Here is a 22,999-nt window from a genome sequence, read left to right on the forward strand (position 1 = left end):
CCCAACGAGGGGCCTTGCTAAGGTCCTTATTCATGCCGCCGTTAGGCAAGACAGTTAATGATATGGTCAAATGGTCAACTCTGGAGTAAGACTGCCAAGGTCAATGCCAGCTCTTCCAATCTCTTGTTTGCCTTTGAGCTAGTTACCTGACCTTTCAGTGCTGCAGTTTCTCACGAAAAAACTGAGCATGGTAATGATAGCTGTTCCTCATGGCCTTTTGTGAGGATTTGATAAGATATTAACAATATTCCTCAGCCATAAAGAGCAAAATACTGAGACAGGCTGCAACATCGAGGAACTTTGAAAACAGGATGCTGAGTGAAAGAAATCTGAGTTGAAAGGTCACATACTGTGTGATCCCATTTATGCAAGATGTTCAGAATAGGCAAATCTGTAGAGACAGAAAGTAATTAGTGGTTACCAGAGGCTGAGGTCATGGAGAATGGGAAGTGACTGGGTATCTTTTGGAAATGATGAAAATGTGCAGAAATTAGATAATGTCAATCACTGCACAGCGTTGTGAACATTTAAAAACAACTGAACTGTAAAATTGTATATTTTATTGCAATATGATTGATTTACGTGTTCTGTTAGTTTCAGGCATATTGCAAAGTGATTCAGATCTAACTATCTATATCGGTGTATATCCTTTTCAGATTATTTTCACTTATAGGTTATTACAAAATATTGAGTATCCCTGGGCTTCCCTGGTGGCTCAGTGGGTAAAGAATCTGCCTGCAATGCAGGAGGCCTGGGGTCGATCCCTGGGTTGGGAAGATCCCCTAGAGAAGAGGATCATTGTTGACCATTTGACCATGTCATCAACTGGATTGCCTAATCGTGGCATGAACAAGGGCCTTAGCAAGACCCCTCATTGGAGAAGGGAATGGCTCTCCACTGCAGTATTCTTGCCTAGAGAATTCCATGGACAGAGGAGCCTCGCGGGCTATAGTCCGTGGGTTGAAAGAGTTGGACACAACTGAGCAACTATTACTTTCACTTTCCCTATACTATACAGTAGCTCCTTGTTTATCTGTTTGATATATAATAATGTGTATATGTCAGTCCCAAATTCCTGATTTATTTATCCCTCCTCACCCCCACTATTCCTTTTTGGTATGCGTAAGTTTTGGAGATGGCAATGGCACCCCACTCCAGTACTCTTGCCTGGAAAATCCCATGGACAGAGGAGCCTGGTAGGCTGCAGTCCATGGGGTCGCTAAAGAGTCGGACACGACTGAGCAACTTCACTTTCACTTTTCACTTTCATGCATTGGAGAAGGAAATGGCAACCCACTCCAGTGTTCTTGCCTGGAGAATCCCAGGGACGGCGGAGCCTGGTGGGCTGCCGTCTATGGGGTTGCACAGAGTCGGACACGACTGAAGCGACTTAGCAGAAGCAGCAGCATGCATAAGTTTGTTTTCTATGTCTGTGGGTCTATGAACTGTACATTTTTAAATAGTGAGTTTTATGGTGTGGGGATTACATCTCAATTCAAACAAACAAACAGGAATATATGGCTTGTGAAGTCCCTAGCTCACAAGCCAGTACTCGAACCATCCTTCCCCTGGGTTATTGCAATTAGTAAGACGCCTAACTAGTCTTCCTATCCCTCCCGTTGCTCTCCATCAGAGTACTCAGTGGTATGTGAGTTCATGTCACTTCTGCTCTCTAAATTCCTTTATGGCTCCCATGGCTCTGAGTCAAAGCCCATGTCTTTACAGTGACCTACAGGAACCTACACCATTGGGTTCCTGGCTTCCTCTCTTATAGTATCTCCTGGGATTCTTCCTGTGGTCTCTCTGCTCCAATCATATTAGCCTCTCACTGCTCCACAACACATCCTAGGTATGTCCCTTCCTCGGGACCTTTGCACTTGTCATTCCCTTTGCCTGGAAAAAAAGTCCCTTAGATATCTGCAGGCTTGCTCTTTTATCTCCTTCGGGTGACCACTCAAACATCACCTTCTCAGTGGGACCTTCCCTGACCAGTCATTGTATTTAAAATAGAAACCCCTTAACTGAGTGCTCCCTATTCACCTGCTCAGATTATTGTAGTACTTACATTTATTGCCAGAGTGTCAAGAGGGCAGGGTTTTTGTGTGTCTTATTCGCTGCTGTTTCCCAAGCACCTAGCAGTGTCAGTACTCAATATTTTTTGGCCAAATAAATGAATGTTAGTGCTTACTTTATTTGCCAACAAACTTCCTGAGACTTCTGCTCTTTTTTTATTTTCCTCTCGTGGATGTCTCTTGCAGATTTCAACCTGCCACTGTTTTGAGGCTTCTTTCTTCCTCCCAGCATATTCCTACTGGGTGTTGATTTTAGAGGTAAACACTGTCCTTGTGGTATAATTGTGAAGTTGCTCTAGAAAATAGTTTTGTCTCCCTTTGAAGTGAATCCTCTTCTTCTTTAAAACGCATCAGAACCCCCTACTGAATTCTTCACCGTAGCGAAATTAGTTTCCTAAAGCTGATGTGGAAGCTAATTTGTGTATTGCTGTCAGTTGGAAGGCTTTGAAATTAATTGTCTTAGCTAACCTTGTTGAAATCTAACCATGTTATGTTTAGTGCATAAAAACATTATCTCCTCGTTGGTGTCTGGGGGGATATGGGTTCTGCTTTATTCTGTCTCAGGAAGAGAATGTAATTTTTGTTGGTTTCGAAATTAAGATGGAGAACTAAGTGCTTGTGGGAAGAACTCTCAGATTGAGATGCAGATTTTAGAATTTCGATTCTAGAAATATCCTTGACATAGACTGACCATATGGCTTGAGGTCAGACTATCTTTTCTGAACCTTTTGGAAGGGGTACATCCTGAAATAATTTAAAATTACATAAGTAATAGAGAAATATATTTTAATAAAAAATTAAAATTTAAAACCAAAGCCAAAATCCCGTTTGATCATGACTCTCCCACGTTCTTGAAGTATCCTATATGTTAAATGTTTACATTTCCAGATAATTTTCTGTGCATCTGTGTACCAATGTGTGTGTGTGTACTCAGTCATGTCTGACTCTTTGTGACCCCATGGACTGTAGCCTGCCAGGCTCCTCTGTCCATGGAATTTTCCAGGCAAGAATACTGGAATGGGTTGCTATTTCCTTCTCCTGGGTTCCTTCCTGACCCAGAGATTGAACCCACGTCTCTTGTGTCTCCTGCATTGGCAGATGGTTTCTTTACTGTTACACCACCTGGGAATGCATTAATATGTATAGTATTGGTATATGAACATGTATTATACATAAATGTACATACAAATACTGTAAGATTGTAATCACAACTGGCTTATTCCACCCAACAGGTGTCTTAAAATTCTTTTCAAGTCAGTACATATATGCATTTTATACTTTTGAATAACTTCATGGTATTTTTATTAGTCAGCTCAGAATATACAACAAAATGTCACAGACTGGGAGGCTTAAACAACAAACATTCATTCCTCAGTTCTGGGGGCTGGGAGTCCAAGATCAAAGTGCCAAATGATTTCGTTCCTGGTGAAACCCTCTTCTTGGCTCACAGCTAACCTTCTCTCTGTGTCACCATGTGGCAGAGACAGAGCAAACTCTGCTGTCTCTCCCTCATACATTAAATCTCACCATGGGGTGCCCACCCTCGTGTCCTCACCTAAACTCAGTTACCTCTCCAAGGACTTACCTCCTAATTCCATCACACTGGAAGTTAGGGGCCAACAATGCATGTCAGTAGGCGAGTGGGTGACAGACATTCACTCCATAAAGGTATTGCATCCTACAAATAGGTCACTACCTACTTAACATTTTCTTTTTTAAAAATTTTATTTATTTATTTAATTTTGCTGACCCAGGTTTTAGTTGTGGCATCTAGGATCTTCGATCTTTCCTTGCAGCATGAAAGATCTTTAGTTGCGGCATGTGAACGCTTAGTTACGGCGTGTAGGATCTAGTTTGCCGACCAGGGATTGAACCCAGACCCTCTGCATTGGAAGCATAGAGTCTTAACCACTGGACCACCAGGGTGTTCCCTTAGCTATTTTCTTATTGATGAATGTTTAGGCTGGTTTCAGTTTTTCCTTATTGTAAACCATGCTGTATGTAATAAATATCTTGTTCAGACCTCCTCTCTTAGGTGGATATTGAGAAATAGAATGCTGTATTGTAGTTCTGTTATTCTTAAAGTGAAGAAACTGAACAGGTTAAACTTGAAATCATTTCCTGTATAACTTGGTATAATTGGCATCCTCAGGGCCCAGGATTTGTTCTGTGTCAATTCAAACAGATAACAATCTGATCCCCAAATATAATTAAACACTATTCTGTTTTTACTAGGTTGCCCAGGAAATCCCCAAAGGTAGTGGTGTAGTGGGGAGTGGATGAGAGTCAAAGTTAGGAGGACATTCTTTAAATGTCCTTTTAATGTGTGTTTGTTTTCAGGTATTATTTGGATTCTTTTGACTTCAGATAGAAACTGTGTTTATCCTTATGGAGGTTGGCAAACCAGTTTTATTTCCATTCGAATGATATATTCACACATAGAGAAGAGGTATGCATAGTTACAAATTAAAAGACGGGAAAGGATATGAGATTAAAACCCTCCCTCCTGCATCTGTCCCCTAGTTGTCTTGCCAGAGACATGTATTGATTCCAGTCTTTTATATCCTCTTGTCTATGAAAACAAATTGGCTTAAACATAAATGGTACCATACTGAACACAGTTCGGACGCTTGTCTTTTTCATTTTTTAACTATGGAAAAAATTCAAACATAAACAGAAGTAGGAAGAACAGTATGATAAATCCCTCTGTACTCATCTTTCAGCTGAACAATTACCAGCATATTGCCCATGCTTTTTCAACTATATGATTGTGTCTTGGACCTGATTCCATTTCAGTTTGTGTAAACTTGCCTCATTTACATGGTTGCTTAGGATTCTATATAAGAGGGTGCTTCCCTGGTGACTCAAATGGTGAAGAATCTACCCGCAATGTGGGAGACCTGGATTCCATCCCTGGGTTGGGAGGACACTGGTGGGCTACAGCCCATGGGTTCGCAACAAGTCAGACACAACTCCTGTAGTTCACTTTACCAGTGTCCTGTTGATGAACTTTTGTATTGTTTCTAATCTTATGTCACTACAAACAATGCAGCAGTGTGTATTCTTTTACATTCATCTTTGGGCACATACGTGAATAAACTGGTAAGAAATTCCTGGAAGTGAAATTGCTGAGTCAAAGGCATATGCATTTAAAATATTGATATGGAATGCCAAATGGCCCACTAATGGAATTGCATTAATTCTTGCTCTCACTTGTAGTTACGAGAGTGTTCATTTCCCCCCATGCTTATCAACATAATGTAGTATCACATCTTTTATGTTTAAAATACATTCTGGTTATGTCTTCAGCCATGTTTTTCAAACCAAGTAGTGAGATCTGCTTCAGTTCAGTTCAGTTGCTCAGTCATGTCTGACTCTTTGCAACTCCATGGACTGCAGCACACCAGGCTTCCCTGTCCATCACCAACTCCAGAGCTTGCTCAAACTCATGTCCATCGAGTCAATGATGCCATCCAACCATCTCACCCTCTGTCATCTCCTTCTCCTCTTTCCTTCAATCTTTCCCAGCATCAGGGTCTTTTAATGCCTCTTCTCCACTTTTCTTAGTTCTCCCTTTCCCAGCATCAGGTCTTTTCTTTGCATCAGGTAGCTGAAGTATTGGAGCTTCAACTTCAGCATCAGTCCTTCCAATGAATATTCAGGACTGATTTCCTTTAGGATGGACTAGTTGGATCTCCTTGCAGATCAAGAGACTCTCAAGAGTCTTCTCCAACACCACAGTACAAAAGCATCAATTCCTCGAAGCTCAGCTTTCTTTAAGGTCCAACTTTCACATCCATACACGACTACTGGAAAAACCATAGCTTTGACTAGATGGACCTTTGTTGGCAAAGTAATGTCTTGGAAAGTTAATTTAGTAGGTAGAAATCAGCATAGGATAGAATAGAACATAACAGAGAACGTTGTTAATGGTAATGTAAAGTGTTGTTTTGTCAAACTTCTGCTTTAGCCATGCATCTGGATATGTGTGTGTGTATATGAACTGGGTTGTGATGTAAAACGTAGTCTTTACCATGGATCTTGGTCTAAAGAGTTTGAAAAGATTACTACAGTGATGGCAGTTACTTTCTTGACCAATCTTTTACTCTCGACTCTCACTCTAAAATTTAAAAAAAAACACAAAAATCCTCCAGATCCTCTTTTTCTTGTAGCTCCCCTTTCCTTTTTATCTCTCGTCCTGTCCTTTGAGAAAAATGTACTGATGCAAATTCACTCTGCCTTCTGTCATCTGACCCCACCTAACCTCATGTCAGATGTGAGCTGGTTGGTTTCACCAAAGGGGAGCTATTTACATTCAGAACACATCAGCCTTCCTGGTGAGGAGCAGTCCTGCACATTACAGGGCATTTAGAATCCTTGCCCCCAGACACTAAATACCAGGAGCACCCTCTTGGTCACTGCAACTTAAAATAATGCCTCTTCTCCACTTTTCTTAGTTCTCCCTAGGAGGTTGTACCATCCCCAGTGGAAAGTCCTGCTGCTGGTTCTGGGGTGATGGAAACAATGGCTAGAGTTCTACTTGAATAAATTAAGTCTCAATCACCTTTGCTTTAAAGTTCTTCCTGGGCTTTCCTGGTGGCTCAGTGGTAAGGAGTCCGCCTGCCAATGCTGGAGACATGGGTTCAGTCCCTGATCTGGGAAGATCCCACATGCTGTGCAGAGCAGCTAAGCGCCCGTGTGCCACAACTACTGAGCCAGTGTGCTGTAGAGCCTGGGAGCCACAGCTAGTGGAGCCCGGGCACCTAGAGACCAAGCTCTGCAACAAGAGAAGCCACCGCAAGGAGAGGCTTCATTTGGGGAGAAGCTCTTTGCTGTCTGTGAAGTGATATTCTGAGGAAATTCTGATGAATTGTTCTGGGCATGTGTATCAGCCAAGGCCATGTCAGGAACCAGCCAGAAACAGAGGCAGGAGGTCTGCAGGGTATGAAAGGCAAGATTTAGAGAACCTTCAAAAAGTTGTGCAACAACCAGGGGGCTTGAACCAGCAGAAGGTTACGGCTCTCGGTATTAACGGATGAGAGGAGGGAAAAGTTACCTGGACCTTGAGAGAGAAAGTTGTGGAGAGGGCCACCTGACAGGGGCAGAGCTGGATGGCATTTGGGTAAGGTGCTTGGCCAACCTATGGTGACCCCACTGGAAAGGCACATGGAAACAAATACACCAGCTGTCTCTCCTCCCATCCTCTGACCTCCTACCAAGGCTTCCCATTAGCCAAACCTAACGGGCAAGGGAGTCCAATGATGCAGTCTGTATAGTTCAGCCTCCTGTATCCTTGGTCCTTACAGAGCGGAGTGGACAAGGGTGGAGAGTACTCTGAGGGAGAAACAGGTAACTGGACAGTGATCTATCTTAGGGGACAGCAATGGTGTGGACTTGAGAGGCCATGGAGTATAGTGGTTAAGAACATGGGTGCCAGAGGCAATGTCCCCCTGGGCTTAGGTCTTTCTTCTTCTACTTCCTAGATAGTTGCCTCTCTGTGTCTCAAGTTTCCTGATCTATGAAGTAGGAATAATAATGGTGCTCAGTACATAGCGTTGTGTGGGCCATTGAATGTATTATACAGCATGTCAAGTACTTAGACTAGTGATTTGTTGTTGTTCAGTTGCTAAGTTGTGTCCGATTCTTTGCGACCCCATGGACTGCAGCACTCCAGGCTTCCCTGTCCTTCCTATCTCCCAGAGTTTGCTCAAACTCATATCCATCAAGTTGGTGATGCCATCCAACCATCTCATCCTCTGTCCTTCTCCTCTTGCCTCAATCTTTCCCAGCATCAGGATCTTTTCCAATGAGTCAGCCCTTCACATCAGGTGGCCAAAGTAGTGATTGACACATGATAAGTGCTCAATAATTGTTAGCTCTTATTAGTATTGTAATTGGGACATTGTTCTTCAAGGCTTGTACAGAAATTTAATGGGGAGGAGAAAATAAATAAGACCTTACTTTGAAGGATGGAGCTTTGCAGAAGCAAAAAGAGGTACAATATAATGATGGTGGAATTGATTCCCTGGTGTGGAAAAGACTTTTTGCTTCTTTTCCATTATGAGGCTTGACCCCAGCTTTGAAATGTTGATTGCTACTACAAATTGAGTTTATTTTTCTCACTTTTAGCACTGTCATCTTTTTCTTTTTTAAGAAAACTAATCTATAGGCTGATGGAACATATTTGAATGGAGAGATTAAATTAGTTTTCACTTGCTACTTTCAAATGTTTTAATCCCCTGAAGAGAAAGATTAAAGCTCTTTACAGAGAGGAGGGGGTGTATCACTTTTTTAAAATTAATGTTGATATTCAGCATTCCAGAATCTTCCTTCATTTCTTGGTGTCAGTGGATAGAATTACTTTGTTGCCCACATCACCACTGGCCATGGTGAAAGAAGAAGTAGGGGTTAAGGGAGGGTAGAAAAAAGATCTTCACGACCCAGATAATCACGATGGTGTGATCACTCACCTAGAGCCAGACATCCTGGAATGTGAAGGCAAGTGGGCCTTAGAAAGCATCAGTACGAACAAAGCAAGTGGAGGTGATGGAATTCCAGTTGAGCTATTTCAAATCCTCAAAGATGATGCTGTGAAAGTGCTGCACTCGATATGCCAGCAAATCTGGAAAACTCAGCAGTGGCCACAGGACTGGAAAAGGTCAGTTTTCATTCCAATCCCAAAGAAAGGCAATGCCAAAGAATGCTCAAACTACCGCACAATTGCACTCATCTCACATGCTAGTAAAGTAATGCTCAAAATTCTCCAAGCTAGGCTTCAGCAATACATGAACCATGAACTTCCAGATGTTCAAGCTGGTTTTAGAAAAGGCAGAGGAGCCAGAGATCAAATTGCCAGCATCCGCTGGATCATCGAAAAAGCAAGAGAGTTCCAAAAAAACATCTATTTCTGCTTTATTGACTATGCCAAAGCCTTTGACTGTGGATCACAATAAACTGTGAAAAATTCTGAAAGAGATGGGAATACCAGACCATCTGACCTGTCTCTTGAGAAACCTGTATGCAGGTCAGGAAGCAACAGTTAGAACTGGACATGGAACAACAGACTGGTTCCAAATAGGAAAAGGAGTACGTCAAGGCTGTGTATTGTCACCCTGCTTATTTAACTTCTATGCAGAGTACATCATGAGAAACTCTGGGCTGGAAGAAACACAAGCTGGAATCAAGATTGCTGGGAGAAATACCAATAACCTCAGATATGCAGATGACACCACCCTTATGGCAGAAAATGAAGAACTAAAGAGCCTCTTGATGAAAGTGAAAGAGGAGAGTGAAGAAGTTGGCTTAAAGCTCAACATTCAGAAAACTAAGATCATGGCATCTGGTCCCATCACTTCATGGGAAATAGATGGGGAAACAGTGGAAACAGTGTCAGACTTGATTTTTCTGGGCTCCAAAATCACTGCTGATGGTGATTGCAGCCATGAAATTAAAAGACGCTTACTCCTTAGAAGGAAGATTATGGCCAACCTAGATAGCATATTTAAAAGCAGAGACATTACTTTGCCAACAAAGGTCCATCTAATCAAGGCTGTGGTTTTTCCAGTGGTCATGTATGGATGTGAGAGTTGGACGGTGAAGAAAGCTGAGCGCTGAAGAATTGATGCTTTTGAACTGTGGTGTTGGAGAAGACTCTTGAGAGTCCCTTGGACTACAAGGAGATCCAACTAGTCCATCCTAAAGATCAGTCCTGGGTGTTCATTGGAAGGACTGATGTTGAAGCTGAAACTCCAATCCTTTGGCCACCTCATGCGAAGAGTTGACTCATTTGAAAAGACCCTAATGCTGGGTAGGATTGGGGGCAGGAGGAGAAGGGGACGACAGAGAATGAGAGGGTTGGATGGCATCACCGACTTGATGGACATGGGTTTGGGTAAACTCCGGGAGTTGGTGATGGACAGGGAGGCCTGGTGTGCTGCAATTCATGGGGTCGCAAAGAGTCGGACACGACTGAGTGACTGAACTGAAGTGAACTGAGGGTGCTGGAAAGGAAAGTCAAGTAACAAGTCTGCTTTGTAAAGAAAGGCCCGAGGGGGGACTTCCATGATGGTCCAGTGGTTGTGAGTCTGCCTGCCACGGCAGGGGACACAGATTCTATCCCTAGTCCAGGAAGAGTCCTCAAGATTGCTCAGGGGCAACTGAGCCTGTGCACCACTAATGAAGCCCAAGCAGTCTAGAGCCCGTGCTCTGCAACAAGAGAAGCCACCACAATGAGAAGCCTGTGCACCACAAAGAAGAGTAGCCCCCACTCAGCACAACTAGAGAAAGCCTGTCCAGCAATGAAGATCAAGCACAGCCAAAAGTTTAAAAATTAAGAAGAAAAAAAAAGGCATGAGGGAAGGAAAGGGATACAATGAAGATGTGCAAAGCACCTCTTAACAAAGGAAACAGCCATGTTGTGAAAATAAATCTCTAGATTGCTGTTGTTATCATTTTAGATCAAATGCCACAGGCATATTAAAAGTGGAAAGTAACCGCTGAAAGAATAGAAAGAAACTATAACTTTCCTATTAGCAACGGGGAAAATAGTAGGCAGGAGAGGCAGAGGGAGGACCATGCAAAATGCAGGGTAAACAGAAAGCACAATATAAGATGGTAGAGCAAAATTCAAATATCTCAGTAATTGAAACAGAAACAGACTCACAGACTTCAAGAAAGAATTTGTGGTTTCAGGAGGAAGGGTGAGGGGAAGGGACAGTGAGGGAGTTTGGGATCTACCTGTATGCACTACTACATTTAAAATGGATAACCAGCAAGGACCTACTGTATAGCACAGGGAACTCCGCTCAATGTCATGTGGCAGCCTGGATGGGAGAGGAATTTAGGGGAGATTGAATATGTGTATATGTATGGCTGGGTTGCTTTGCTGTGGACTTGAAACTATCATAATATTGTTAATAGGCTATATTCCAATATAACATAAAAAGTTTAAATTAAAAAATCTCAGTAATCATAATAAATATAAATGGTCTAAACTTACTAGTTAAAAGATAGAGATCAGAGAATTCCATGGTGGTCCAGTAGTTAGTACTTGGTGTTTTTGCGGCTGTGGCTTAGGTTCAATCCTTGCTCAGGAAACTAAGATCCTGCAAGCCACTCAGCACAGCACACCCCCCCAAAAAAAGATGAAAAAAATAGATATCAAGATGGAGAGTATGGGGGCAGGGTAGTGGTAATCCAGTATATCTAACATATAAAAACAGAGAAAAGTTGAAATACGTTTTTCCCCCCAGGGGTGGATTATAATTGTGTCCAACATCTTTTATCACTACTTACATTTCCCACTTTCTCTCCTTCATAAGCAAGGGTTTGAATTAAATGGGCTGGGGAGAAATCAGGAGTGGCAGAGACTAGAAATGAGGGGGTGTCTATTGAGTCAGGTCTGTGCTGCATGGTTTTGAAAGGGAACAAACTCATTTAAGATAGAAATGTACATTCTCGTATAGCCTATTAGTCAAATGCTCAGACTATGGTGTCAGACAGACCTGGACTTGAATTCCAATTCATTTAGTTAGTCATTCATTCACTCATTTAACTAATGTTGATTGAACATCTTTGTGCTAAGAAAGTTGCTGGGAGATTGCTTTAATCTCTCCGTGACTTAGGTTCCTCATTGTATCAGTTATTTGTTCCTACAATAGTGTTATGTAAGAAACAATCACAAAACCCGAGGGGCACCTAACAGTAAGCATTTATTACTGCTCACTAGTCTGTGGGTAGCCTGGGTGGAAATGCCAATCAGGGCAGGGCTTGGCTAGTTTTTCTGTGCTATCCTAGGGACTGAGGGTCTCCGGGAGCTGACTGGTCAAGACTAGCCTAAGTGTCTTATCTTTCAGCAGGACACTTTGGGCTTCTTATTGGGCAGGTGTTCAAGAGAGGAAGCAGAAATTGCAAGGCCCTTTGAACTCTAGGCTCTTGACATCCTATTGGATAAAGCAAGACACAAGCTAGCCTGATTCCAGGAGTAGAGAAATTGACTCCATCTCTTAACGGTATCAGTTTCAGTGAAAGTCGCTCAGTCATGTCCAACTCTTTGCGACTATACAGTCCATGGAATTTTCCAGGCCAGAATACTGGAGTGGGTAGCCATTCCCTTCTCCAGGGGTTCTTCCCAACCCAGGTCTCCTGCACTGCAGGCAGATTCTTTACCATCTGAGCCACCAGGGACACCCATCTCTTAACGGGCAGAGCTGCAAAATCTCACTGCATTGTGAAGTCACATTGCAAGGACTGTGGGTACAAGGAAGGAAGAATTAGGGTCATTTTTTTTGCAGCCAATCTGCTGCAACCATCTTGTTATGCTAAGATAATATTAGCACCTACTTCTTAGAGTTACTATGAGAATTCAGTGAGATCATGCATACAAAGCAGTGATTCTGAGCCAGGCTTGCAGGAAGTGCTCAGCAAATAATAGCCATTTCTGCTGCTGTTGTTGTGGGAATAATTAAGGTTATTACTATTATTGATCTGAGTCCTTCTCATCCCTGGGCATCTGCTCCGTGCAGTTCAGAGGTTCAGATCTCCTAACCGAGCTTTGCTCCTGCATGCCTGATTGCTTTTCCTCTTAATAAAGGAGCAAGTCAGTTGATGGAAAACTTCCTTGATTTTGCGAACACAGGTGCCACTGTGCATTAGCATCCTTTGGCCATTAGCTGTCAAGGCAGCCAGGGCAGAGATCTATTTAAAGAACAAGTAGGTGCATTTGCTTTTTTGCCATCAAAGCTGTGCCAGGGAAAGAGACACATCTGAAACAGGGGCAGGAGGGTCCTGATATAAGACAGACCTTAGTTTGCCGTCTGCATTTACTCAAGAAAGTGGAATTAATTGCTTAGTGAGGTTTGGTCTCCTCATGTTAGTTAATGATGACACAGCCAAATGTTAATGGTTTGTTATTTGTTTTTATTTGCAAAGGAGGGAGATTGAGCCCTGAGTTAGAAATGCCTCACAGGTTGCATTTTTGCTAAATTTTATAGTCCTGCTCACAATGCCTCAGCAGGCTGGATGCTCCTAGATGAGCTATGAGAATAGGGATCACTGAGTCTTGGTTTTGTTGGGGCTCTTGTTTATTGCCAAGCAAAGAATGGCCAAGATGCTTTTCACCTTGTGGGATGAACCTCAACGTGCTTGATGTTACGGGCCTAACATCAGCCTCCTTTCCAAATGGGAGGCACCAGCATCTGCAAAAAAAGCATCTACATTTAGGGAGAAGAGGAGAACAAATTTATTGATAGGAATCTCCACAAATTTTAATTTTTTTATGAGAAGGGAAACACCTTCTTTTGAGTTCCACCCCAAGACAGAAGAGCCAGAGATGAAATGTGTTTGTGATTCATCAGAAAACAGATTTTATTTCTCTTATTTTTAGAAGTAGCTGTCTAGGTACTGGGCTCTGTCGAAGGAGAGAGGGATTATATTTGGAAATCCTAATTGTGGCGAAGCTTTCTTTAAAAAGCAGCCTAATGCCAAACTGGCTCCCACTGATGCTTCTTTGGTTGTTTCTTTTTTCTCGTTAATCCTTCTGACACTCTGAAAGTAGTTCACACATAGAATTAAAACAATCCATTTTGTCCATCCTTGATATTTACTTGACTTTGTAGTCCCTCTCTAGAAGCCCCAATCTCATCCTCTGGCCCTCACTTGGAAGAGTCTTGTCAGGAAAAATTATAAATTTAATTTTTTAGTTAGAACACTCAACTCAAATAGGCTAAAGCAAAAAAAAAAAAAAAACAAAAAGCAGAAAGCAAGAAATGAATATATTGGTTTACATTATGGACAAGTGTGGAAGCTTCAGACATTACTGGATCCAGGTGCTCAAATAATGGCACCAGTTTCTTACATCACTCTCTCTTTTACGTAGACTTCAGTCTCAGGCTGGAGTGAAGCAAAAATGCCCCTCAGCAGCTCCAGACTTATATTCTACCATGTTAGCAATCCAATGTAAAAGTATGCCTTCTTCCTAAGAGCACTAGCAGAGTTTCAGATGGGGATCTCATTGGTTTGCATCGAGTCCCCACGCCCTTCTCTGTACCAAACACTGGCTATTGTGGCCAATCCAGCAGACAGATAGGTTAGGCTTGTGCAGGTGCCAGCCTCTGGAGTAGAGGGAGGCATCAGTTTCACCCAGACCTCAGGGACAGACTGTAGGGGAGAAGTGAGTTACTTGAAAGGCAGTCAGGAGCAGGGAAGTGTGTGCTGCTCGGGCAAAGATAACAGGTGATTTCTGGGATAATGTGCCAGTCTGGGTCTTTCAGGAAGCAGACACTGAGATGGGATTAAATACTGCAGGATTTAATTAGGGGAAACACCTGGGGGAAGAAATAGCAAGGGAGCTGGGAAGGCTTGGCGAGCCATCAGACTGAGTGAAGGGGAGAGAGAAGGAAGATTCAGTAGGAGTGTCCTGGACTCCCAGGCATTGCAAGAAAGTCTCAGCAAGGTGTCAGGCGTCCTCTCCTGACAGTCTCTGGCAGAGAAGTCCCATCTCTCCCAGATTAGGCCTGTTTTAGCATTCCTGCTGCGTTCAGTTACTGGCTGGGAACAGCCCATGGGAAGCGTGGCCTCATTTGCACCAATGGATTTGAGAGCACAGCAGCTGGGGCCCTCAGTCAATTAAGCTTCCTGTAGCCGGAACTTTGTAAGGCACGTTCTCATGGCTGTCACAGATAATAACTCATATTTGTAAAGTATATCATAGATTAAAAGGTGCTATAATAGGTCTTAGCTTAATTAATGGCCATGATACAGATAATGATCGTCATCACCTTTTCCCATTTTACTAATGGGGAAGGTAAGACAGCAGAGGTCATGATTTGTCCAAGCCACTAGTCAGTGAAGAGCTGAACTCAGATCCTGACCTGCCTCCCTACCTATCATCCCCTCTCTGCACTCTTGTTGAACAGCATACCCCAAACTCATGTCCACCTGGAACCTTATTTAGAAATAGAGTCCTTGCAGATAGAATTAGCTAGGTTAAGACCGGCCATGCTGGATGGGGTGGACTCTAAATCTGATGTGATCGGTATCCTGGTAAGAAGAAGAGATGAGGACATAGCCACAGAAGAGACAGACAGGAGAAGGCCACGTGGTGACAGAGGTAGAAATCAGAGTGATGCGGCTACAAGCCAAGGATTGCCAAAGATTGTCAGCAACCACCAGAAGGGAGGAGAGAGGCATGGACAGGTCCTTCTCTACAGCCTTCAAGAGACAGCATGGCCTTGTTGGCACCTTGGTTAGGACCTCTAGCCTTCAGAACTGTGAGAGAATAAATCTGTTGTTTTAGCCATCCAGTTGGTGGTAATTTGTTACGGTGACCCTAGGACACTGACATAGCCTCTTAAAAGAACCTGTCACCTCTCTGATTTTCCTCTTTGTGCTGTGTGACTCTGCCCCCACCCAGTCCCATGGGCAGTGCTGATTAGATAAATCCAAAGCCACAGAGCCGTGGTTAGTTAGTTAGAAATACTGGATCAAGAAGATTTGGGTTGTATGCAAGTCTAAGGATTGTGTCTGAAAAAGAGACATAGTCATGTTGATATCATATGTCCCCTGATGGGACGTGATGAGAAGGGATCCTCGAAGTTCATAACTCCAGTCTAATCATGAGAATCATCAAACAAACCCAGATTGGGGAGATGTTATGCAAAACATCTGACCAGTACTCATCAGGTGTTTATGTCATGGAAGAAGAAAGACTGAGAAATTCACAGTTTGGACAAGGAGACTAAGAGATAACATGACTAAATGCAATGTTGGATCCTAGAACAACCAAAAAAAGACATGGTAAAATCCATAAAAAGTCAGTTAGTATTGTACCGATGTTAATTTCTTAGTTTTGACAAATGTAGGATGTTAACGTTAGTAAAAGATGCATGAAGGATTTGTGGGCACTCACAGTTCTTCTGTAAATCTGAAATCATTGCAAAATAAAAAGACTTATTTACAAAAATAAATCTCCATACATTTGAAAGGGAATAACACTAATGTTTCGCTTCCCAGGTGGCGCTAAGCGGTAAAGAATTTGCCTGCCAATGCAAGAGATGCAAGAGATGTGGGTTCCATCCCTGGGTCAGGAAGATCCTGTGGAGTAGGAAATGGCAACCCACTCCAGTATTCTTGCCTGGAAAATCCCATGGAGAGAGGAGCCTGGCAGGCTATAGTCCACGGGGTCTCAGAGAGTTGGACACGACTGAATGACTAAACACGCAGCACACAACACTGAAGTTTAGTGGTGATTTTTACCGCTTTCAGACTGAACAGGCATTCTTTGAACACTTGCTGTTTGCTGAGCTTTTTTATGGGTTCTTTCATATGTTTCAGTCCCCCAGTTCAGTTCAGTTCAGTCGCTCAGTTGTGTCTGACTCTTTGCGACCCCATGAATTGCAGCACACCAGGCCTCTCTGTCCATCACCAGCTCCTGGAGTCTATCCAAACCCATGTCCATCGAGTTGGTGATGCCATCCAACCATCTCATCCTCTGTTGTCCCCTTCTCCTCCTGCCCTCAATCTTTCCCAGCATCAGGGTCTTTTCAAATAAGTCAGCTCTTCGCATGAGGTGGCCAAAGGATTGGAGTTTCAGCTTCAACATCAGTCCTTCCATTGAACACCCAGGATTGATCTCCTTTAGGATGGATTGATTGGATCTCCTTGCAGTCCAAGGGACTCTCAAGAGTCTTCTCCAACACCACAGTTCAAAAGCATCAATTCTTCGGTGCTCAGCTTTCTTCACCGTCCAACTCTCACATCCATACGTGACCACTGGAAAAACCATAGCCTTGACTAGACGGACTTTGGTTGGCAAAGTAATGTCTCTGCTTTTAAATATGCTATCTAGGTTGGCCATAACCTTCCTTCTAAGGAGTAAGCGTCTTTTAATTTCATGGCTGCAATCACCATCAGCAGTGATTTTGGAGCCCAGAAAAATAAAGTCTGACACTGTTTCCACTGTTTCCCCATCTATTTCCCATGAAGTGATGGGACCAGATGCCATGATCTTAGTCTTCTGAACGTTGAGCTTTAAGCCAACTTCTTCACTCTCCTCTTTCACTTTCATCAAGAGGCTCTTTAGTTCTTCCCTTTCTGCCATAAGGGTGGTGTCATCTGCATATCTGAGGTTATTGATATTTCTCCCGGCAATCTTGATTCCAGCTTGTGTTTCTTCCAGCCCGGCGTTTCTCATGATGTACTCTGCATATAAGTTAAATGACAATATACAGCCTTGACGTACTCCTGTGGTGCTTATAAACATCTAGGAAGGTAGATAAGCTTGCCCCCATTTTACAGGTGCGGATGGAGAGGCTCAGAATCACCTCTCCCTTTCCCTGCAATGAATTGCAGCAATATCAAGATGGGCTGATGAGGAGAAATGATTTTGTGCTTTGATGCCCCTCAAGGTTGACTTGAAAATGACACATAAATTCTTATGAAAAGTGCCCTCTGGAAATTACGTGATTCCCCCTAAAAACCAGTAGGCATTTTCAAAATGCAGCCAGATTCATCTTCTCTGTGGCTCTCTCTCTCTTTCTCAGTTTCCTGTGCTAGAAAGGGCTGGCATGAGGTTCCTGGGTTTGCCGTCTGAGTGAGCAGGAATGTCCCATGTGACTGCAGCTTTAGAAGCATCAGCTCTGGGGCAGGAGACTTGCAGCTGGCCTCCTCCACAGCCATCACTCCCCTTCTTTCCTCCAAGCCTCCTCCTCCATGTGGGACCCTGGGTGGATGGGTGGCCTGTATTTCTTTCTGCTCAGTTTCTTTGCAGTTTCTTGAGCGTAGTGATGATGGTGGAAGACTCAGTGAGCTTTTGGCATCCAGCCCAGAGGAAGAAACAACTTTTATGTAGGAAATAAATGGCTGGCAAAAATGATGCCCCCCTTTCAATCATTCATTCATTCAGCTATTTATTTAGGATTTATCCTGTTAGGTACATGAGACAGATGTAGTCCCCTGTCCTCAAGGAACAGATATCTGGATGCAGCCAGAAATTCTGGCCTTGGTCTTGCCAGGTGATGATGATCTAGCCTAGGTCCTTCTAAACTTGTCCACAGAGAACAGCATCTGGAAGACATGGGGCTTCTTGCAGAATCCCTTTCACCACTGACAAATTCTAATTATGATAACTAAGCCTGAAACTTAGGCTGGTCAGATGTCTGTCTCCCCCATGTTGGGGATCACAATGGAAAGAGACAGGCTATTATGGTGGCCAGATATGTGCAATGGGCACAGAGAAAAGGAGAGTCCAACCTTGTTGGGAGGAGCTGGGGAAGGCTCTTGGGGAGGGCAGTTCCAGGGTCTTCCGTGTTGGCTGAACACAAATATGGTACTTAAGAGCATGGGCTCTGATGTCAGACAGAAGTGAGCTGAGTCCCTGCTTGATTGCTTGCTAATGTGTGAGTTTGAACAAATATATTAGCTTCTTTGAGCCTCAGTCTTCTCATCCAAAAAAGGGAGATCAATCCTAGGACTTATTTTCCAGGGTTGCTATAATCATTAAACAATATCCTCCAAGTAAAGAACTTAGCTAAAATCTTAGGAAATTGCTATTATCCTCCTTCATAAATTCTGGGGAGGTGATTACTGGGGATCAGAAAAGAGGAACTATCAGAGAGGTCTCCCTGGAGGAAGTGACCTTTGAGTCTGTAAGCTTGGCAAAAGCAAGGATGGTAACACTTTTGCATCCTTCTATATCCCTAGCATCTGGCAATCAAGTTGGCTCTCTGCATGTTTGTTGAGTGAGTAAATGAATGACTGGCCAGAACTTTGAAGGAGGGATATAAGGTGCACATAGAAGGATCTTTCCAGCATTTCTGTCTTCCCAGGAACCGTAGTTATTAATGGGGTAGCTCAGTTGGTAAAGAATCTGCCTGCAATGCAGGAGACCCCAGTTCTATTCCTGAGTTGGGAAGATCCACTGGAGAAGGGACAGGCTACCTACTCCAGTATCCTTCAGCTTCCCTGGTGGCTCAGCTGGTAAAGAATCTGCCTGCAATGCGGGAGACCCCAGTTCTATTCCTGAGTTGGGAAGATCCACTGGAGAAGGGACAGGCTACCTACTCCAGTATCCTTCAGCTTCCCTGGTGGCTCAGCTGGTAAAGAATCTGCCTGCAATGTGGGAGACCTGGGTTCGATCCCTGGGTTGGGAAGCTCCCCTAGAGAAGGAAACAGCTACCCACTCCAGTATTCTGGCCTGGAGAAGTCCATGGACTGTATAGTCCATGGGGTTGCAAAGAGTCAGGCGTGACTGAGTGACTTTCACTTTCAAACCATATATACCATTTTGTACATTTTAAAAATTAAAAAAAATTTTTTAGTCATGCTGTGTGGCATGTGGGATCTACTTCCCTGACCAGGGATTGAACCTGTGCCCCTTGCATTGGGAGCATGGAGTCTTAACCACTGTACTACCAGAGAAGTGCCTTGCATGTTTTGTTTTTTTTTTTTTAAAATACAAAGATTGTATCTTTTGGGGATTATACCAAAACTATCAGTGTGGGGCTGCTTCACCTCCCCGGTATGAAATATTTTTGTTGCCGTTGTTCAGTTGCTAAGTTTTGTCCAACTTTTTGTGACCCTATGGACTGCAAGCACTCCAGGCCCTTCTGTCCTCCACTACTTCCCAGAGTTTGCTCAGATTCATGTCCATTGTGTCAGTGATGCTATCTAACCATCTCATCTTCTACCACCCCCTTCTCCTTTTGCCTTCACTCTTTCCCAGCATCAGAGTCTTTCCCAATGAGTCACCTCTTCTCATGTATACCACAGTTTATTTAAACAGCCCCCCTACTGTTGGATACTTAGGTTGTTTCCAATTTGTCATCATGATAAGCATTGTCATGATGATAGTCTCTGTTGTTGTTCAGTCACTAAGTTGTGTCAACCTCTTTGCAACCCCATGGACTGCAGCACGCCAAGCTTCTCTGTCCTTCATCTCCCAGAGTTTACTCAAACTCATGTCCATTGAGTCGATGATGCCATCCAACCATCTCATCCTGTGTCATCCCCTTCTCCTCCTGCCCTCAATCTTTCCCAGCATCAGGGTCTTTTCCAGGGAGTCAGCTCTTTGCATCAGGTGGCCAAAGTATCGGGGCTTCAGCATCTCTGTAATCTCTGCACATTCATTTATTTGTTTCTTTAGGTTAAATTCCTTAAGAGACTCTCAGGGGTCAAAATGGTAGGTGCATATAATTTTTAAGATTTTGGACACTTTAGTGCTAGAGCACCCTCCAGGAAGGCTGTGTCAGTGTACATTGCTGGGTAACAGTCGGCTAATCTGATCACCAGCCTGCTTCCTGAAAAACGGCCTCTCACCATTTCCACAGCACTTTTCACTGCCTTGCCTGCTTGGCCAAATGGGATTGCTGGAGAGAACCAGCCTTTTCCTTTTTCAAGCCTTCTGGATATCTGTCGTGTCATGTTAGTATTACATAAGTGTGATCTTGAGAAATTTCCTTGGAGGAGAGATGCTCCCAGATGTTGGAGCAAGTACTGGAGTGGGGAGGGAGGGACGCTTGGGGGCACTGGGAGCACGTGGCATGCCCCTCTTCCCCCCCATCCGCTTCCCTTGACTCCTGCGGAGGTAACCTTGTTCAACCTCTTTCCACCGCACACACACAACAGAAACAAGCGTCCTCTCTGTAGTATGCATCTCGCGGCTCTTTTATTGGCTTGTCATATACTGTTTTGTAATTTGGGGGACATTTTTCTATCTCTCCGGCTGGCCTGTAGCATGGAAGAGTAGAATCTTACTCATTTCAGTATCCCCAGTATCTGGCAAAAGGTAATGATAAAACAAAAAATAAGATCTGGATAATAATAACAATAGCAACAACTAATGTGCTGAGCATTTGCTATGTGCCAGGGGCTTCCTTGGTGGCTCAGTGGTAAAGAATCAGTCTGCAACGCAGGAGACACAGGAGACCTGGGTTTGATCCCTGGGTTGGGAAGATCCCCTGGAGAAGGAAATGGCAACCCGGTCCAGTATTCTTGCCTGGAGAATTCCATGGACAGAGGGGCCTGATGGGCTACACAGTCCATGGGGTCGCAGAGTTGGACACAACTGAGCAACTAACACTTTCACTTTCAGGCACTCCACAGACTGTATCAGGCCACATATTTTATGTCATTGAATTATTCCCTTAAACATATGCTGTAGGTATTAGTATTGTCCCATTTTACAGATAAGGATGCTAAGGCTCAGAGAGATGAAGTGACTTGCTCAAGGTCACACAGCCAGTGAGTGGAAGAGGTGGGACCCAAGACCAGTTCCCTTGCAGTCATTCTTCTTGGTGTTTGGTGAGTATCTAAGTCACTTCATGAGGAGTCAACTTTCCCTTTGAGTGTGTGTGTGCTCAGTCATGTCTGACTCTAGCCTGTAGAGTCTAGAGGACTGTAGCCTGCCAGGCTCCTCTGTCCATGGGATTTTCCAGGCAAGAATACTAGAGTTGGTTGCCATTTCCTACCCCAAACTTGCCCTTTGCTCCCTCCCTGATACTGGCTGATGAATGGGAGATACCGACAGATACCTGTTCTCAGCAGAAGTGAGGAATCTGGTTTATTTATTTTAAGAGGAAAGCCAGACCAGAGTTTGAGAGGGTCTTCTTGGAGGTGTGCTTTGAAAGACCTAATGGGATACAGTTCTGCCTCTCCTGAACTCCCCACTTTCAGTCAGAGTGCCTGGGATCCCTCCATTATGGATTCATTCTTTCAAAAGCAAACAAACAAACCCGGAGCTTAAAGCTTCTTGTGAAAATGTGGATTCTGCCAGCAAATGTCAGTCCCCTCCATGCCTCATGCCTTAGTGGGCGTCAGGACAGCTGAACTTCTTTCTCAAGCTGCTCTTCCTCACTCAACTCTTCTTGTCCAAATTTAACCAACTTAAAATCTCACTCCTCAGGCTAGTTTCCTGGCCTCTCCTAGCTTGTTCTGCTCTCTCCCTGTAGCCAGCAATTCTGGTATTGATCATCTTGGATGATGATCTAGCCCCAGTCCTTCTAAAATCGTTCAAAGCTAGCTGTATCTTGAAGATATGAGGCCCCTTGCAGAATCCCACAAACTACTGTCATATCCCATTTATGACTATACATGCAATTTCAGGTGGTCAGACACCCTCTTTCTGAGATTTCAGTAAAATAAAAGATACAAATATTAAACATTCTAAGAATAACTCACTTATTCAACACTGCACGTGTTCTAAGCCAGGCTCCTCTGTCCATGAGGATTCTCCAGGCAAGAATACTGTAATGGGTTGCCATTCCTTTCTCCAGGGGATCTTCCCAACCCAGGAATCAAACCTGCATCTCTTATGTCTTCTGCACTGGCAGCTGGGTTCTTTACGACTAGTGTCACCTGGGAAGTCCACATGCAGAACTGACAAAATATCAAAGTGGTCTGGGCCCTGAGAACTTAGAGACACTCAAGACTGAATTGTATTCTTGAAGCATCCAGTCTGATGGGAGAATGGGTTATAATGTATGCTGGACCCAGGGAGTAGGCTGTATTTCAGGAGCTCATATGATGGACTAACATATGGTTAGTCTTCAGTAAGTGTTATTTATTTGTTATAGGCAGGATGAGAAGGGAACGACAGAAGATGAGATGGCTGGGTGGCTTCACCAACTCGACGGACATGAGTTTGAGCAGGCTCTGGGAGTTGGTGATGAACAGGGAAGCCTGGAGTGCTGGGGTCCATGGGGTCACAAAGAGTCGGACACAACTGAGCGACTGAAGTGATTTGTTATAGACTAGGAGCATACTCTGGAGGGGGCCTGGGAGTGCAAAGATTCTCTATTCTTTCTTTATTTTCTTGTCATTAGACCATGCTTCTGGATTTCCTGGAGTAACTGGGACTCCTCACCCCCACCCACGAGAGATGCAGTTGCTAAAGGTATTGGGGGCAGGGCAGTTAGGTAAATCTAGCATACCTA

At 43.7% G+C, this 22,999-nt stretch overlaps 1 protein-coding gene across 27 annotated transcripts in view; it reads left to right on the plus strand.

Annotated features, from left to right (window-relative positions):
• Positions 1-22,999, plus strand: part of RPH3A (rabphilin 3A) — a 295,693-nt gene that overhangs the window by 158,387 nt on the left and 114,307 nt on the right. For 2 of the 27 annotated variants that reach the window (XM_081546339.1, XM_081546335.1), the window contains exon 2: positions 4,413-4,521. The exons of 23 other annotated variants lie outside the window; for them this stretch is intronic. The gene's annotated coding sequence lies outside the window, so the exon portion shown is untranslated. Of the gene's footprint in view, positions 1-4,412; positions 4,522-21,253; positions 21,369-22,888; positions 22,960-22,999 lie in introns of all 27 variants that reach the window. 2 more of the 27 variants (XM_081546336.1, XM_081546337.1) reach the window with 2 other exon arrangements.

Source organism: Giraffa tippelskirchi, chromosome 11 (assembly GCF_054371585.1).
Source record: "Giraffa tippelskirchi isolate mGirTip1 chromosome 11, T2T-mGirTip1v1.2.pri, whole genome shotgun sequence".
NCBI classification, from domain to species: domain Eukaryota; kingdom Metazoa; phylum Chordata; class Mammalia; order Artiodactyla; family Giraffidae; genus Giraffa; species Giraffa tippelskirchi.